The sequence below is a fragment of the Arvicanthis niloticus genome, chromosome 21 (assembly GCF_011762505.2).
Source record: "Arvicanthis niloticus isolate mArvNil1 chromosome 21, mArvNil1.pat.X, whole genome shotgun sequence".
Lineage (NCBI taxonomy): Eukaryota > Metazoa > Chordata > Mammalia > Rodentia > Muridae > Arvicanthis > Arvicanthis niloticus.
The window spans coordinates 9,392,041-9,408,318 of NC_047678.1; the positions used below are offsets into that span (position 1 = coordinate 9,392,041).

Here is a 16,278-nt window from a genome sequence, read left to right on the forward strand (position 1 = left end):
AAATACATGCTTTATTTTGACATGTGTGTGCATGCTTGAATGTTCACATGTGTAGGGGTGCACATAAGCCTAAGAGTGCGTATACATAGCATACGTGTGGAAGTCAGAGAACATCCTGGGTATTGGTACACGGGTACTTACTTTGCATCTTTTGTTTGAGGCAGATTCTCCTACTCATCTGGATCTTCACCATGTGGGGCCAGGCTAACTGCCAGGTGTCTGCCTGTCTCTGGCACCCACCTCCACATGGCTGGGATTACAGGCATGTGCATTTGTGCCCAGCTTTATGGATGGGTTCCAGGGATCCAAATTTCAGTGCTCATGCTTGCAAGACCCTCACTTTTCTCTCCATTTCCAAAAGCTCTCTAAGTGCACGTGTTGCTATGAGGGCATAAGCAGTATTATTTTGCTGTATAAATGGGGAAAATAATTTTTGTTTGAACAGACTAAGCCATCTCTTCATGTAAAGCATCAGTTCTTCTATGTACCAGTAGCATCTGTCACTTTCCTGTAGCAAAGCAATATTGTTGGTTCTAAGGTTAGGAGTCAAAACACACATACACACACACTCACACACATACAAACACACATCACACACACAAACATTCATACACACACACTCACACACTCATACACTCACATACACACTCACACACATACATAGTCATACACACACACACACACTTCTGCCTCCATCTGTAGGTGCCTTTCTTCTTTTTGTGTTTCTTTTCTTATCAACAAGGTCTCATTCTTTGGCTGGCAGGGACATAGCTCTGTAGAAGCTGACCTTAAACTCACTGTGATACACCTGCCTCTGCCTCTCCTGCCTGCCTCCTGCCTCCTGCCTCCTGCCTCCTGCCTCCTGCCTCCTGCCTCCTGCCTCCTGCCTCCTGCCTCCTGCCTCCTGCCTCCTGCCTCCTGCCTCCTGCCTCCTGCCTCCTGCCTCCTGCCTCCTGCCTCCTGCCTCCTGCCTCCTGCCTCCTGCCTCCTGCCTCCTGCCTCCTGCCTCCTGCCTCCTGCCTCCTGCCTCCTGCCTCCTGCCTCCTGCCTCCTGCCTCCTGCCTCCTGCCTCCTGCCTCTGTCCCTCCCTCCTGAGTGCTTTACACCTCTTTGTCATTCTCTCTGCTGCTGCCTCCACATGTGCCTCTCTAGTTTTCCCTGTGCTAACTGCTGAGCAAAGCAGAAGACCCCCCAGGGGATCTCCAGGAACTGTAACTATCATGGCCCTCTCGGTGGCACTAGAATTCTTCTTTGTTTTCATGGGGTCTGTCAAGTTGACCCCCAGGCTCAGCAAGGGTACCTACGGTGCAATAAAACGTGCTTACAAGAGACATGTCCTAGCAGACCCTCTGCTGAAGAAAATGGGTATCAAGTTCATTCTCCTTTGGAAAAGCATTGGTGCTCTTGAAGTGACCTGTGGCACTGTCATGACCCTGGTACCTGGGCATTCTAAAGATGTGGCTAACTTCTTCCTGCTCTTGCTAGTGTTGGCTATGCTTTTCTTCCACCGGCTGGTCAGTGATCCCTTCAAATGTTATGCCCATGCTCCGGTGTTTGGAATCCTACTCACCTGCCACCTGTTGGTTGCCCACAAGCCTGAAGACCGATCTTCTGAGAAGAAGGCCTTGCCTCAGAATGCAGAGGAGTAACCCTACTTACATGAGAAGGCCCCACAGAGCAAAGTGAAGGTGTCATAGAAAATTGGAAGTGCAAAAAGCAGACCCTCTAGGCAGTTGGCTCCTTGACGCCCAAGATGACATCAGTGTGTGTTTTTGTTTGATTTATTTATCTTGGGGGTAAAGAGAAAGAATACAGTCTGCAAGTTAATTGGCTGGGTACACCTGCAGAGGCAGGTGCATCACAGTGAGTTTAAGGTCAGCTTCTACAGAGCTATGTCCCTGCCAGCCAAAGAATGAGACCTTGTTGATAAGAAAAGAAACAAGAAAATTTGAGCACAAAGAGAAGAAAGGCACCTACAGATGGAGGCAGGAGTGTGTGTGTGTGTGTGTGTGTGTGTGTGTGTGTACATCTAAAATGGCCTGCCCACATTGACATTCGTGTACCACCTTTAATCTCTCTGGAGCAACATCTTGCTGCATGTATATGCATATGATGGCTACTATTGGGGTATATTTGTGAGATGGGCTCCAACAAGCATGTGATTATGTGTGGGAGGATGTATTTAACTGCGGTGTGAGTAGAGGAGGCTCTGATCTTGCCCTAATCCTGCAGAGGCATCCTTCCCTTTGTAAATTGATAAGGAATTTGTAGGGAGGGAATCTTTCTCTGGGTTAAGCTGTAAACTTAAACTCATAATTTTAGGAGGTATTTCTTCAATTTAATTAGCCTCTTGTTCAACTTTGAAATTTTAAACACTCAACATTGAGTTTAATTAAAACAAGGGATATATGCAGCCTATAGTCTGATCCTTGCAGCGATGCAGGGGGAGGGGTTTTCTTGTCTTTGTGGACCCCAAGCTTCTGAGCTCTTTAGTGGTCTGAAACTCCTTTAGTAACCTTCTGCGAGACACCTTCAAGCTTTGTTTTAAGCACAAAGCTTCTCTGCTTTCACCATTCTAAGTAGCCAATCAGAATCTGGCAGGTTTCCCACTGTTTTCACAGAGGGACCAGGGATTGGTCCTGTTACAAGTTTCAATCAGCCCAAGTAGTTTTCTGAAACCTGCATTTGGATGGAGAAGCTATGGCCAGTGTTATCTGTTGGGAGAGTTCTCTGTTGATTTCTCACCAAACTTTGCAAAATGTTAACAAAGTCCAAAATATCCCCTAGAATGAATGTTTATGTTATAACTCTTCTGCATTCCAGTGGGTGGAGTTTAGCTGGGGAAAAGACATTTGACATGGGTTAGTTGGATTGAGCAGTATGAAAATTGGCTTTTCTAGTTACATACTGCTCTTTCTCTTTGTTAACTGTGCTTTGACAGTTTTAATATTGTTGTGCCAGGGATGGGAAAGGGGGCTAGGGTTGTGTGTGGGGAGAGTACTTACCGAATTTTCTTCAATGCCATTTTTCTTGGTAATTGGTATCTTTCTTCTTTCACTCATTCTTTCAAAATAAAGATTTTTAAAATTTGGGGGTGGGGAAAAGGGTGTTCTACAATGCCAGGGCAAATTTCCTTGTTCTTAAGAAGATGTTCATACTTGATGCAGGACCTGCTTTCATCTAACATGACACCTTACTTGGCACCTTCAAAGATCAATTTCTCCAAATGGTCACCATCACAGGTTTTGAGAAGACACATATTTGGGGAGACATAGTGGACTTATGACAGATTCTGTCACCCCCAACTCTTCAAACCAATGATATCTTCATGGGTGGGTTCTTTGAGTTTTTTTTTCTTCTTTCTTCAAAGCTTGATGCCAGTTTTTCCAGCCTTTCTCCTTTTCTTTTTTAAAGTTTTGTTTAACTCTTTCAGAAGAGCAATATGTACAGGCACTTATTTGGTCTTACATTATGCAAAATACAGGAAGTGGATGAAATCATACTAACATTTCATGTTTAACAAGTTAAATATCTTACAGTCTTAGCTACACATTTTCCTTTGGTATTTTCACACATCTCATGTAGTCTGAACACATTTTCCTTCCCACAGCCGCTGTTTGTCCACCCTCTCCGTTTGCTCTGAAGCATGTACTTTAAGAACAGCTTGGAATGTACTTGTAATCCTAAGGAGTAAGAAGGCCTTTACTTGTGGTCTTGACAAAGTCTTTGCCATCTGCTGGACCCTCCCCAGCACCTGTCTTCCTGTGTGATGCTTCATTTGTAGGAGGCACCACACTGTCTCAGTAGTAGTGCCAGTGGACTCTTGAACTGTTCAGTTGCTAACTTAAGAGAGTACGAGCATATTTCAATTCTGATGGAAACCTTCTCATAATTACAAGGAATCATTTATTATTATAAGTCTATTATAGGATTATAGATTAACATAAATTTGGAAATGTGGCTTCTTTGGGTTACAATAGAGTGAACATCAAACTTCAGATTCCATTCAACCAAAATGCCAAGGAGCCATCTTCGAGATCTGGACTATGCAAAACTAAAACTTAAATTTCTGGTATATAATTTTTGACATTTTTAACATGGCTTTCTCTAGTTCATAAGAATAAGAAAGAGTATTAAGTTTCTTAAAGAATTAATATTTTATTTATATTTAATTTCAGTAATTTGCTTACTTAACATTTTTATTGTCACAAAAAAAAAAACCCAGTTAATAGATCTAAAATAATTAGGAATAAAGTGAATAAAGATATTAAAGTACATATAAAGGCCCTTGTTCAAATGTATATAAAGATTATTAGGAATGTGTATAAATACAGTGACTAGAAATATTTATTCACAGGTAATGTGTAATTACTACCCCTGAGTGTATGGTGGAAGACGTTTTGTGGGGCAGTTGTTCTGGACTTGAATGTATTCTATGGTACAAACCTGTGTTCACTTGTCAAAAGTGTGTGGAGAGCTTGTTGCTCAGCTGCTGTCAGGAAGAGTGCATTAGAAACCCCTCATGCATGAGGCTGCTGCTCGTGGTTTTCTTTTCAAACACAACACCTATATTCTATACTCTGTCCTAGTCAACATTACCTGGTTCTATCTCCCCTCTTTTTGGAATTTGCCAGTGAACTGTCAGGAAACAAAATAGAGGAGCTTCATTTTGGTCCAAGGAAGCAGTGCCTGTAAGCCAGAGTTCATCCAGACAAGCTTGCCTGAGGGAAATTAAAGTCCTCACAAATTAAATACTTATCCATGCTGACCCAGAAAATATTAGCTCCAAATCCTCTGACTCCTGAGACAAGCCCTCATTCTGCTTTCATTGATGGTGATGTTATGTGCTTTCCCATGCCACCCTCTGAACATACTTCCTCCGAGTGTGCTTTGTGCTGGCTAAATTTATTGAGGCTATTAACTGGACCTTGAAATGCATGTTCCGCCTTGTGGTGTTAGGTAGACTCAGATGTGAAATCTCCGCCCTGTTCATATGACGGCGTCCTGACTTCAATCACTTTGGACCTCCTCAGCTTTAATGTCACTGGAAATTCTTTGCATGGATCATGTAAAACATGTGACCCCCAAATTATTTTTTCAGTTCGTTATTAGCTTTCATCTCTTCCAGGACATTTGAATTGGATATTCAGGTTTTTATGTATGCTATTTCATATTTTAGTAATTTGAAGGAGTATTTAATGGCATGAAAGCAAAAGTGACGACAGAGGCAGGAGAAATATTTGAGGATTATTCACTCATCTTTTTCTTGGTTTAACTCTTCAGGGTGAGCTAGCCGCAAAGATACTAACTCGGCGTTGAGACTGACGTCTTCTGCCCACTCTAAACCTGCTTTGGGGTCCTGTGTTATGGAAGCACTTCTTGTGACATAGGCATTGTTCTTCCCTGTATCCATGCCTATGTCTGTTAAGACCTTTTATACAATAGCCTCAGAACTCTGGTTGCAATTAGAGTTTTGATTAGCTGTCAGTGATGTCATGGCCATGGTTATTTTAAATCCACTGTGCTAAGTGTTTTCCTTTTCTTAATGTACTGTAGAAATTCCATTTCTTGACAGCAATAAGACACTTCAGGCAGTGTGTTTCAGGGCCAATATTGCACTTCTCATGGAGTTAAGACACTTGGCCTTCAGCCTCCTGACTTATAACATAATCTGAGTTATGCTATAATCACCCAGATATACACGCAGTCTGTTGTGTTTTATTGCCTAAATGGAACCTGCCCCAGCACCTCATCAACTGACAAGGTGGGAATATAGGCCCGAATGACTATTCGGAACCCCACTGGGAATTGCACTTGGTCAGTTCTCCTTCAGTCTTTCAGGGGCTGCACTGTCGGTAAGGATGCCTTTTGTACATTTACCACGCAACAGACATCAAGTTGTCCGGCGTCCCAGGTCTCACCACCAGACTGCCTAACTGAGTGTGCCAAATATCTCCCCCTCAACACATTTACTGAACTTTAAAACAGCAGAGCAGCGTTGAATGAAGTCCAGTAATTTTTATAGGATATATTTTAGTCACCAGACTTTGAAGACCATTCCAACATTAATTATAAAGTTTCTGTGTCTGGATAACATATTGTTAACAGTTATTTTGTGAGTGCTAATGGCAACATGGAAGATTTCCAATAATTTTATTGAGGAAGTGGCAATTAAAATGTTGAACACTACAGTGTACATGCAAAATAAAAATAACTTTGCAAACACTATACTTCACGACAAAAGGGGGATACTTTTTGAGGAGATATAACAATTTTTTTTCACGTGTAGTGCATGTTTGTTCAGAAAGCATTTAAGGGCATCTGTGTATGTTTGTTAACATTTTAAAAGCAGCGTAAAACACTCAAGGGCTAGGATGGCTTGATATTGTTTACTAGAACATCATGAAGTGATTTTCAGGACAAGTTGTTATCCATATTCCTTTCAATAACAAATATCACTAAAATGAGATCACTGGTGTAGTGTGACAATTTATGACCGGTCATGCACGATCTGTCTTTTCTTAAGGCTTTCAAAGATCTCATCCAGCACGGGTTCTCCGTCTGCCACTCTCTTTGTGTGGCCACCAGGCTTCCAAACTCACCCACCACAGTCAGCAAGCAGTTCTGGGTTGTCGGCCTGTCAGAACCCTGGGAGCAGAATGATTGACAGCTGCAGGCAGCAGGCGAGGTGGAAAGGCAGTGCGTGGGAAGATGTAGGAGACTGACGAAGGCGTTCAAAGTCAGAAAGCTGTACTCTGCGGCATCGTCAGCACAGTGCTTCGTTCGCTTTGCATGCAGAATGAAAACTGATAACTGTAGAATCACGATGAACCCAGGAAGACCCTATCTTCTGAAAATAGTTTGTTGCCACTGTGCTCAGAGATTTTAGGCTAAGAGCTTGAATGCTTTGTGGCTTTACTTTATCGTAATCAAGGTTTTTCTGTTTGTTTGTTTGTTCGTTTGCCATTAACTGACTGCTATATAATTTACAGTATATTTTCTTACCCATTAAACAATTTTTTAAACTGAAGAATAATCAATGTTTTACTTTTTGTTTAAATCTATAATTGGGATGCATAGCTATATTGAATGAAGCCATCCCCGTGTGGAACGCATGCCGTTTCTTGATGACGAACTTTCCTTACACTCGCTTTTCTCAGATCCTCGTGGCATACTTCCCTGGGTCTTTCCCTGGGGGATACACCTGTTAAAAATATCGTTTCTGCTGAAGGGTCATCTGGGTGCAATAGACCAGGGACTAACTCATCTCGCCTCACCCAAAAACAGAAGCTGAAAATTCTGTAGTGTTTCACCCACTTCTCTTAAATCAATGTGACAAAAAAAAAAAAAAAAAAAAAAAAAAAAAAAAAAAAAACACCTTTTAAGGACCAATATTCCAAAAAAGGATAATTTTCAGCAACAAACTTCCCTCACTTTACCATATGTCATCCTCGTTTGACTAAGAGCAACAGGGGAAGGTACGGGCTTATTGCAGCTTACAATTGGAGTCCATCATGAGGGGACGTCAGGGCAGGAGCTCAGGGCTGCAACTGAACAGAGGCCATGGAGCAATGCTGCCTACTGGCTCTCACCTCACGGCTGGCTCAGCCCGCTTTCTTATAAAACCAAAACCATATGCCCAGGGGTGGCACCGCCCACAGGACAGGGTACCCTCCCACATCAATCATTAATAAAGAAAATGTGTCACAGAGTTGCCTCGAGGTCAATCTGACGGAGATATTTTCTTGAGTTTTCCTTTTCCCAGGTGACGCTAGTTTGTGTTAAGTTGACAAAAACTAACAGGTAGGTGTATATTTATTGAATTGCTTTTTAGAATTTTTATTCTTTATATACATTGCATCCCAATGGCAGTTTCTCCTACTTCCACTCCTCCCGCCCCCCTTCTCCTCTCCCCTAGATCCACCCTTCCTCCATTTCTCTTTAAAAAAAAAAAAAGCCATTTTATCTGCCAGGGATATCAACAGAACATGGTCATAACATATTACAGTAAGACCAGGCACAAACCTTCATATCAAGGCTGGATCAGGCAACCAAGAAGGAGTAAAAGGTGCCAAGCACGGGCAAAAAAAATCAGAGATACCCTTCACTCATGCTTGTTAAGAGTCTAACAACACCAAGCAAAACAACCATAATATATATGCAAAGGACCTAGGGTCTGTGATTGTTGTTTCAGTCTCTGTGAGTCCCTATAGTTGATCCCTTAGTTGACTCTATAGGGCATATTCTTATGGTGTCTTTAATCTCTTTGGCCCCTAAAATCCACAAGAGGTTCTTCTGGCTTTGCCTCGTGTTTGGCTGTGTGTCTCTGCATCTGTTCCTGTCAGTTGCCTCTCTGATGACAACTGGGCTAAGTATCAATCTGTGAGTACAGCAGAATACCATCAGGAATCATTTTTTATGGACTTTTATTGACAGGTGTGTTTGGCTCTATTCTGGATCTTTGAGCTGACCAACTTCGGGTTCCTGGCCACCCATGCTGTGTCAGGCATGGGCTTCTGCTTATGGTGTGGACCTCAAGTAAGAACAGTCATTGGTTGTCCACTCCCACAAGTTCTGTGCCACCATTACCCCAGCAAATCTTGCAGGCAAGGTATATTGTAGATTGAAGGTTTGGGGGCTGGGAGCCTTGTTTGGTCATAGAAGATGGCCAGCTCCACATCTCCTATTACTAGGAGACTTCACTAGGGTCACTCTGGTAGATTCTGCGGAGTTTCCACTGCACTAGATTTCTTACCCACTGAAGGGAGTCTAGCCAGCCTGGGCCTGGCAAACATGGCTGTGATGGCTATTGCTCTTCTCCTCCATTCAATCTGCCTTGCTAAAAACAATTAAATTACATTCTTTAAGTTAGCTACCAAAGGCTATTCTTTTATTTGGCCAATTTCTCCTGCTGAGGATGATTACCAACATCCAGCTATCAAAAGTCTATCAATCAAAAGCCCCCTTCAGCTCACCTAATTCACATGCACAATTAAAATTAAATACCTCATCCTTACATGGGGTTTTCCACTTTACTTTGATGAACCACCATTTTCCTATGGGCCCTGTCTGCCTCCTCTCTATCCAGAAGCATTCCTTAGTCCCTCTGGAACAAATATTCATGCTCTCTCTCCCTATTTTCTTCCCCTTCTTCCTTTTCCTCCTCTTCTTTCTCCTACTCCTCCTCCATCTCCTCTTCTTCTCTATTTTTTCCTAACCTTTGTCCCTCTGGGGCAAAAATGTCTCCGTTGAGATGAGAACTTGGTCTTGGGGGTCCTAAGTTGATAACGTTCCTTTACACTCATGAACTCACTTTTTCTGAATCTGAAAATGTACACTATAATTTAGATTGTTCTTTAGTAGTCACTTAATAAACACCAGGGATATAGAAATTCCAGTTAAATTCATCTGTAGAGGTTAAACACCTACCTCCCCAGCAATACTTCTTTAAGCTGCCAGTCTTAAGAGGATATATCACTTGAACTTGTTCCTCAGTAGATATTCTTGCTTCAGATGTCTATGTGGCTTCTTCATTTTTATGGCTGTGAAGAAGCAAAATGTATCTTTTGTGTTGTTACTTTAATTACATATCTCCTCCCCCTCTCTTCCATCCAGCCCCTCCCCTATACTCCTGCCTATTCTCCTTCAAATTCATGGACTCTTTTTCATTGTTATTGAATACACACACACACACACACACACACACACACACACACACGTATGCATTTGTATATACATTAATATTCCTAAACATAGCATGTTGACTCCATATAATGTTACTTGTATGTATGTTTTCAGGGTTGACCTTTGGCACTGGACAATCAGTTGGTTGTGTTCTTCCTCAGGAGGGACCACCTCTCTCGCATCTGCCTTTCTTCACTTTACTGTAGTTCTTTGTGTAGTGTTGAGGCCTATTGGGCTTTGCCCTCTCCTTGTCATTAGCATTATCTTCATTCAACTTAACATGTGGGCAATCACATAGAACACATCTTTTTATCTCTTCATGCTCGGTGTGTTACACACGCTTTCATCTAGTAGGTGGTCAAAAAGTGCTCCTATACTGGGGGAAAACTGAACAGATAGGCTAAATTGTACCATCTACTTTTGTCTTTTCAAGATTGTTAATCCCAATTCTTCAGTCAGAAAAGCCCTATATTTAGAAAAACAACTTTAGCTACTGGTTCATGTAAATGACTTTGAAAACATTTTTCTGATTCTCTACTTGATCTATATGGCTGACAACCAATGCAACAGAAAAAGGAAGTAAAAAAGGCATCTAAGAACCACTTCAGGGATTGAGGGTAAGCATGGAGTGAGTTCATCCTGAACGTACCAGTTTTTCATCTTGCTGACACACTTCAACGAGTATGTGAAAGACTGGTTTTAATGATCACTTTTGAAGATAGATATATAAACCTTATATAGACATTCTAAAGCTTTTGTAAATATAATGTGGTGGCAAAAATGACCTTAGAACACAAGTTGGAGCTGATGAGAAAGCCCAGCAAGCAATTGCTGCCAATCCTGACACCCTACACTTGATCACTGGAATCTCCATCTTCAAAGGAGAAAAGCAACTTGTTCTCTGACCTCCACGTGGCACACATGTCACCCCAAACTAAAATTAATTAATTAATTAATTGAATGTGAAAAATATGAAATAAAATGGTCTCCTGTTGGTGGTTGAGGCTACAGGAGCCATTAGAAAAATTTCATATAAATTATGTGTTAGGTGTTTACAGCACTAACTCCTAAAACTCACAGACTTTATCCCCAGAATGGGGACTCTGCATCGCAATGGTAATCATTAAAATGGAGATACAATGATTGTTACGTTTTCAGGCAACCCTGGAAATCACAGTAGTTATCTACTACCAAGCAATTTTTTTAAATGTGAGTAGTATTCCAGAATCTTTTCTCTCTCCTCTTGATTCTCTTTAAATCCTGGTTTGTCCAGCTCTTTTGCCAGACATGAAGAGCCAAAGACCCACCCTATCCAATGAAAGCAGATCTTATAGTGTTTATAGGTCTGGGCTTTGAAGACTGATGGATCTCGGTTTGGTGGCTGTCTTTTCTTTCCTGTCTATGCAAAGTTAGAAAATAACATTTAAAAGTTCAGTTTTCTTGTGGATATAATGGGGATAAAGTATGAGCCTCAGAAGTTATTGTTAGGCTTAGTGAACAATATTTGACAAGGCCCTGGCACAGAACTCACATGCAACAGCTTCATAATACAGGCACACCGGCTTGGTTGCTGAGTAATGTTACTGGGTTTGCACTGATCCATATGTCTTGTGATCTGTTCCCTTTTGGTGATTAGAGAGAAGGCCTGAGGCCTTGTTCCAAGGGTGGGGAAGAAAAGCTGGAATCCATGTACAATCTTCATTCTGTTATATGTGCACACCTTAAAATGTGGAGCTGCCGAATGATTGAGAGGAAAGCTACAGGAACCAAAACCTTGAGGTAGAATTAGCATCTTAATGAATACATCTCTGGTAGGAGCAATAAGAGAGAAATCCTGGTTAATGATATCCTACAGGAAAGGCTGGGCTGGTGTTTCCTGAGAATTCACAGTAGACCAAGGACTGTACAGGGTCCCTTTCCAGAAAATCATATGTGAACGTTATAGTTAGTGATAAAGAAATAACTTTCATCTCATTTGATAAATAGGAGAATAAAATTCAAATATTTCAAAAATTTGCCCAACATTTTCCCAAGTGTACATGTCTTGCCTTTACTAAACTACAGTTAAGAAAAGTGAGAAGATAATTACATAAAATGAAAAGTCACACTACCTCTTCAGGATATAACACAAATGAGAGTTGTCAGGGGGAAAGGCAAGATGGCTCAGCAAATAAGGCACCTGCCTCTAAGACTGGTGACCCGAGTTCCATCCCCAGAACCCATATGGTAAAAGGAGAGACTCCAGCCCTGACTTATCCCTCACAGGTGCCTATTATATATCTTTCTCATAAACAAATAACATATTTATATGTGATATTTTAAAACTCAGGGCTGTCCATGGACAAGGAAACGGGCTGCTTGGAAGGAATCTGACATTAGGCTAGAACAAAGAAGAAATTTCAGGCAGAAATCTAAATCCTAGGCTAGAACAAAGAAGTAATTTCAGGCAGGAATATAAATCTTAGGTTAGAACAAAGTGGGCTTCAGGCATGAAAATGACTTTGGGCTAGGACAGGGAAGTAGGCTCAGATATTTTGGTCATCCTGACAAGCCCTTAGAAACAGTGATCACAGGGGTGATCATGGGACTCTGTCTATTGTACTGCTTGTTCTTTGACTATCTGGGTTTATTGTCTTGCTTGTTCCTTGACTATTTGCATCTATTGTATTGCTATTTCCTCAACCTAGAACTGACCTTAATACTTGCATGTACTTTAAACAGTATAAAAGCAAAAAAGGAGATGGGATGGGATAGGGGATTAATGGGGTGGGGGTGCAAATGGGGAAAGGGAATAACATCAGAAATGTAAATAAATAAAATATCCAATAAAAAAAATCAGGGCTGTCTTTGTTTTGGTTTTGGTTTGTGGTGTTTTTGTTTTGTCTGTTACTTTATGGAAAAGATGACCTAACAATAACTAACCTGTTCTGTGAACTTGTATGATTATCTCTGTAGGACAATATAGAAGAGACTTACTGAAAGCCTGTTAGCTTTGGGAAGAACTGCTAAACAGTCAAAGGCAATTTTTCTTTGGCTGTAAAACTCAGACATTTCCAAGACTGTTGTGTATTTAGGTCTATCTGGAGGCCTTCAGTTCTAGTGATGGAACATTGCAGAAGAGATAAAAATCATTTCTAGGCCAGGTGCATACACTTGTTTTTTTTCTTCTATTTTTGCTTTCCCACCTCATCTTCTTTCTATTTCTCTTCCTTCTTCTTCATGATGGAGACCAAGGCCATGGGGACATACATGCCAGTCAAAAGCCTCGGAGACATACCCCAGACACCTGTTGCTCTTTTCTTCACACAAATTGTTACAGAGGCACATGTCAGCCTGGGAAGCTGCCACAAGATCAAAGGGGTCCAGGGAGTCCCCAGATGATTGGGAGTGAACAGTTCATCTGTACATCAGTGAGACATAAATGTTGTGGCTATGAAAAACTTTGGCTTGGCACCCTAGGGAGCAAAACTCATTGGCTGTCCAGTTTGGATATTGTATAGATTTTATTACTTATGCTTATTATAGACACTGTTTGCCAGTCTCCACAAGGGTCACTGAAAAATGAATGAAAATTTCACATTGGTTAGTGTTTTCTGTCTGACCATGTTGTTCTGTCACCTTCAGCATTCCCTATCAACTCTAAGTTACTAAATTATACAAACACACTAATACAGCTTCGATATGTCTTTCATCGGCATCTGTATACTCCCCTTTCCCCCTCCACACACACGTTAGTCCTCACCCTGCCACTGGAGTTCTGCCTAAAATGAAACAGCAACAGAACAGAGGTCAAGAACTTGGAAGGCTTCATATGGGGGAAAAACCAGGTACAGCTTGATTTAATATCAATATTTCATGTATTCAGAGAGTAGAATTTCAGCTTACAAGATAACAGCCCATCATTTTTATGTCCTTCCATCTGTGAAAAGCTGTTCCTCAAATCACAGTGTATGAACAACCTAGCAGCTCCTCATTTTGGGCTCCATGTTTTGGAGGGGAGGGAGGAAAGAGACCTTTTGGAGGCAGAACCAGACTCTCAGAATAATTGAAATCTACAGAATGTTAGGGCCAGACTCATAAAGAATCCAGATTCCATACCCCGCCCCCAACCCCTGATATATATTACTAGGGAAGGGCACAGAACACAAATCTTGAACATAATGAAACCTCTGCCTCCTGCACATATAAAACAGAGGTTACACCATCTACTTGCTTTCAGTGCAGAAACAGGTATATATACACTGATGAGCTGGCAGGCGGGTGTTGTAGGAACAGACTGAAACCAAAAAAGGAAGTCAGATGTGCAGTGTTTTAAACCAGGGTATAGTGAAATGCCGAGGATTTATAAAAATTACAGGGTTACAGGGCTGCAGAGATGGCTCGGCAGCTAAGAGCCCTTGCTCATCTTCAGAGGAATGTTGCTTGGTTCCCAGTATCTACAGAGTGGCTCCCAACTGTCTGTAACTGTAGTTCAGGGGGTCTCACACTCTCTTCTGGCCTCCATGAGTACCAGGCAGGAATGTGATGCAATCTAAGCCAGTACACATACAACACTACGCAAAAACACTTCTACGCATGCGATAAAAATTAAATAAAATTAAAAAAAAATCTAAACACTACTACTAAAATAGCAGGTAGACTTCATTAAAGCAAATCCCACTATAAAGTGGTAAAGCATTAAGTATAGGTGACCTCACCTATTGGTTCCAGCAAAACTCTTAAGATAATAGGGGCCACAGAAGCTCAGGGAGACATCTTTCTCTCTGACTTCCTGTCACTCCTGTGATAATGGGGAAGTTCCACCAGGGTCACCAAGTGCTCCCATGGGCACAGGAACATACCATGCTAGGTAACTACCTCCCCACCACTGCACCCCTCAATATTCCCTACCTTTAAAGTAGTAGAGATCTATGTGGTGTCTTGAGGTCCACTGACTTACCCTGGGGCTTTCTTATACTTGTAAGTACTTTAGACACGTTCCTCACCCCTTTCGATAGACTTGTGCCTTTGTATTCTTCCATGAAAATGCCTTTCTTTTTTAATTCATCGTGAATGATTTGTTCACTTCACGTTTTGTAGACAATCAACTTTTTTTTCTAAAAAAAATGCACCTTTTCCTTGTTACAACTAAAGCACTGCAATAGACAGATTCTAACGACAAAGACCCTTTCCTCCCAGCTCACTGCATCTCCCTGTATAACCTGAAAGCTGTTAGAGTGTACGATGAGAGTGAACCATAGGATATTCTTTTTAAAAGTCTTTTTAAGTGTAAACAGATTTCTGAGATGTTCTTTGAGTGGCCAGGTCATTCAAAATTCACCAGCTGCCATCTGTAGTTCAGGCTCTGGGTACTGGGAAGCTGAAAAAAAAAATGTAACAAAACAAAGTGGCTGAAAGTTATTAAACATAAAATGTTGAGAAGGAAGATTGATAAGTTCATTTAAGCTCCACAATACCCTACAAAATTGATATTATTTGGATAATTGTCTTCCAGATAAGGTTTGTAACAGTTGATTCATCCACCTGTTGTACGACAAAACTCTTTATAGGAAGACTCTAAACACATGTCTACTCACCCCAGATAGGGATCCCATGACAGACCAAAGTATGCATAAAGTCCAATTTAGTGAACCAAATGATTGGGGGGGGGGTTTACAGGAATATGGCTTAGGAGTTACTTGAAGGAACAGAAATGAGTCACAGACAGCTGCATCAATCACTAAAGCCCACCCCAGCATGAGTGACAGATCACCAAAGCTGGGAACCTGGAGCACACCACACAGCTCAACAGGTTGGAGAGTGTCCTTTTTCAGTGAATCTTGTCTAAGCCTCTTCTAGGCAGTTCTACTGGTCTCTGTTTCTTCCAGGCAGCTGGTCTGGTCTCCGCTTTGCAGTACAGAGAATGAACAGAAGGGCGGAGCCAAAAGACAGCCAGAATGATGACACTTGTGCCTTCATTATGTCATTGTGAGGCTATTTCAGAACAACAAAGGTTTATATTTTGTGCAAAGAGTCAAAGGTACATAAAAGATGAGTATTTCATGTATTAAGAGGCAGCCAGAAGTACTTGCAATGTCTGGAATTCTACACATTTCTCTCCTTAATCCTCAAAATGAGACGTAAATAAAACTTCAGACAGAAATGAGTTCCGACTATGTTAAACAGAGGTAGGCCTCTGCAGCCTTCCAAATAACTTCATGATGTACAAGTTCTTGTGTATCTGGCTTTTGAGAAAATCTTGTCAGGATGGCAAGATGTCTCAGCAGGTAAGGTGTTTGATCACCAGCATCCACATGGTAGAAGAAGAGAACTAACTTTCACCAATTGTCTTCTGAGCTCCACATATATGCTTTAACACACATGCATACTCTCCAGAATAAAACAATGGAATTCAAAATAAAGAGCAAGTCTGTTGTTTTTTTAAGTCACATAATACTTACTAAACATTGACTGTTCAGTGTTAATTTTTAGAGATTAATTTTGTAGTTGGAGTCTATTCATACACCCCTGAAATGAGAGAAAAATACACCCAGTGAAAAGCATAGGAAACTCAAGTTGCTAGCATCTTCCTAGTACTGTGTGGCAATGTCATAA

At 41.3% G+C, this 16,278-nt stretch overlaps 1 pseudogene; it reads left to right on the forward strand.

Annotated features, from left to right (window-relative positions):
- The first annotated feature begins 1,220 nt into the window (after window positions 1-1,220).
- Window positions 1,221-1,649, forward strand: LOC117725074 (putative acetylcholine receptor chaperone pseudogene; annotated as a pseudogene).
- The last annotated feature ends 14,629 nt before the right edge of the window (window positions 1,650-16,278 follow it).